Here is a 3,515-nt window from a genome sequence, read left to right as displayed (position 1 = left end):
TTGATTTTCCTCTCTCTCTCCCCCTCCCTCCCTCTCTCTCCCTCTTCTCTCTCTCTCTCTCCCTCCCTCCCTCTCCTAGCACCCAGTAATTGCCTGTAGCTTTTCCTTTAAAGATAGGGTCTTGTGGAATTTCCCCACCCACCCTGCAATGCCAACTAGTGCTGGCATTAGGCTAGTCTTGTTTACCCCACCATGTTCATCACTTCTTGGGTTCAGCTTCCCTGTAACATACAGAAGACACTATATTACAGGAGACATCCCGGTCCTCTGGCTCTCACACTTTTTCTGGCCCCTCTTCCATTATGTTCCCTGAGCCTTAAATGTAGGAGTTGTGTTGCAGTATCAGTTAGAGCCAGGCACCCCCAGATCAGTTGTCTCTACATTTTGGCCGGTTGTGGATATCTGTAATGGTCTTCATCTGCTAAAAAACAAACTTTTTTTGATAATGGATGAGAGCTACACTTAGCGGAGGGCATAAGAATATGTATTAGAGTGCAGTTAGAAACTCTACTGCTTTAGGAAAGCGGCAGTAGACGGTTCTCATTTAGTACCTATAGCATGTCATAGCTCTTGGTAGTGGAATCATTTTACACTAGCAGGCATGAAGTCCCTCGTTTTGTGGGGTCCTAAGTTCCAGTTAGATAGTCTGTTGGCTGCTCCATAGGACATGAATGCCACTGTTGCACCTTTTGGGATATCTTGTTGTTCTGGTCATTATGGTTTGTAAGCATTATGGCTGGACAGAACTATTGGTTGCGTTTCCTTCTTGGCTGCTGTCCTACTAATTTCCAGTACAATGAAAGCTAGGCCTTAGGGAAGAAGCATCTAAATCAGATCCAGCTCAATTCCTCCAACCCTTTGTCCTAAGTGGCTAAACGTGGAGGGTATTTAGCAACAGAACATTGCCTCAGATTTGTGGGAGACAACCAAGGGCAATGGCAATAGCATGTATGATTTGGGAGACTCTTGGACTCCCCAGACCAACAATTTAAAAGTGGGGACCTGGAACTTTTTTTGTTTAGAATTTTTTATTTTTAATTTATGTGTCTAACTGTTTTGTTCTTGTGTATGTAGATGTACCATGTAAACATATGCAGTGCCTGTGGAGTGAGAAGACAGAGTCAGATACCTAGAACTGGGGTTAAAGACCATAGTGAGCCACGTATGGATGCTGAGAATCAACCACTCCTTCCTCCTTTTCCCTCTGTATTGCCTTTCATTACCCTCCCCAGTTAATGTCTCCCTCACGGTATTTCCCTATATAATATTATGTATATGTTATATCATATTATATGATAATATATTATCACATAAACCACATATTATTATATAACACATATTACATATTATATAATTTATGTAACATTATATAAATATATTATATACTATATAACACATATGCAATGTTATATAATTTATTATATATTATATAATATGATATTAGTTTCATTTCTAGAGTTCCCCTACCCCATGGTTCCTTATTATTTTCCTGGTTTCTGCAGTTACACTAGGTTATATACTCACAACTAAAGATTCATATCAAGGGTCAACACGCAACAGAGAGCATGTACTATTTATCTTTTGGGAATAGGATACCTTACTTTGTATAATTTCTAGTTCTATCTATTTACATGTAAATTCCACAATGTTATTTTCCTTTATGGCTGAATAGTATTGCAATACACACACACACACACACACACACACACTACATTTTCACTATGAACTCATCAGTGGAAGGGCATTAGGTTATTTCTGCTTTCTAGCTGGTAAATGGAGTGGCAAGGAACATGGCTGAACAAGCCATGCATCCTAATCCATGCATCCCTGGACTAGGATGCAGAGTCCTTCGTATAAGTGCCAAGGCATTGTACAGCGGGTAGAATGGTAGGCTCATTTAAGGGTTTGAGCATTCTTTCGCTTTGATTTTCAGAGAGGATAGAGAAGTTGACAATTCCACTCACAGTCAATAAGGTCCCTTCTCTCTATGTGCCAGTCAGCAGCCACTGTCAATTGTTTTCTTGATCTTGCCCATTCTGACTGGGTTAAGATGAAATCTCCATGTAGCTTTAATTTGCTTTTCTCTAATTGCCTCGGTAGCAGAACACTTTTTTTCAAAAAGAAATTTCTTAGCCATTTTTTTTTTTTTTTTTATGTTTTGAGAACACTCTGCGCAGATTCATAGCCCATTTTTCATTGGATCATTTGGTTCCTTGACTCTTTGATTTTTGAGTTCTTTATATATTCTGAAATATCAATCTTATGTCAGACATACCAGTGGGAAATATCCCCTCTGTAGCTTCCTTTGCTGTATAGAAGCTTTTGCATTTTATGAGGTCCCACTTTGTCAATAGTTGGTCTTAACGTCTGAGCAAATGGAGTCCTATTCAGTGAGGTTTTCCTACACCTACATATCGTAGGGGGCTGCCCATACGCGCACCCAGAAGCTTTGGTGTTTTAGGATTTCACACTGAGGTCTTTGGTTGTGTGTATGTGTGTGTGTGTGTGTGTGTGTGTGTGTGTGTGTGTGTGTTTAGGATGATAGATAGGGGTCTGATTCCCCCATTTTTCATCAGGCTGGCATGGAGGTTTTAAGTTTGTCAAAGATGTTATTTGCCACTGTGAACATTTTGCATTTTTATCAAATATGAGGTGGATGTAGTTAATTATATTAGTGTTTGGGCCTTCTGTTTTGTTCTATTGTTCTATATGTCCATCTTTGTTTTTATCATTTTAGCTCTGCAATTGTGATTGAAGTCTGGAATGGTGATTCTCCTAACCTTGTTCTTCTGGATCACAGTGGCATTGGTTATCTGGAGACTTTGTGGTTCCATATTAATTTTGCAGTTCATGTAAAGAATGAAATGGGGATTTTGATTGGGCTTTCAGCGAACCTGTAGATTTCTTTTGGTGGAATGGTCATTTTTACAATACTCATTCTGCCAATCCATGAGGGCGGAAGGTCTTTCTGTCTTCTGGTGTCTTCTTCAACCTCTTCCTTCAGCGACTTAAAGTTTTCATTGTCAAGAATTTTCACCCTCTTGGTTTGATTTAGTTCTATAAATACTTTTTGATGCTACTGTGATGCATGACTGTTGTTGGAATATACAAAGACTACTGGTTTCTATAATTTGATTTGGTAGCCTGCCACTTGGCTGAAATAATTAATCATGCCTAGAAGTTTTCTGGTGGAATTTTGGGGCTTTCTTATATATAATATCAAGTCATCTGCAAGTAGGAATGATTTTACTTCTTTTCCTATTTGTATCCCTTTAATCCCCCTCTTGTCTTGTTACTCTATCTACTACTTCATGTACTATATTTAAAAAGATAGCGGGCAGACCTGGCTTCTCCTGGTTTAATGGGGACGTTTCTAGTTTTTCTTCATTTAGGATGATGTGGTCATTTGGTTTGGCAGATGTAGCTTTTTATTAGGTTATGGTATATTTTCTTACTCTTTCTTTCCTACACTCAAGGACTTTTATCACGAAGGGTTGCTGGATTTTGTCCAAGGC

Source organism: Mus pahari, chromosome 15 (genome assembly GCF_900095145.1).
Source record: "Mus pahari chromosome 15, PAHARI_EIJ_v1.1, whole genome shotgun sequence".
Lineage (NCBI taxonomy): Eukaryota > Metazoa > Chordata > Mammalia > Rodentia > Muridae > Mus > Mus pahari.
This window is presented reverse-complemented; position numbering follows the sequence as displayed.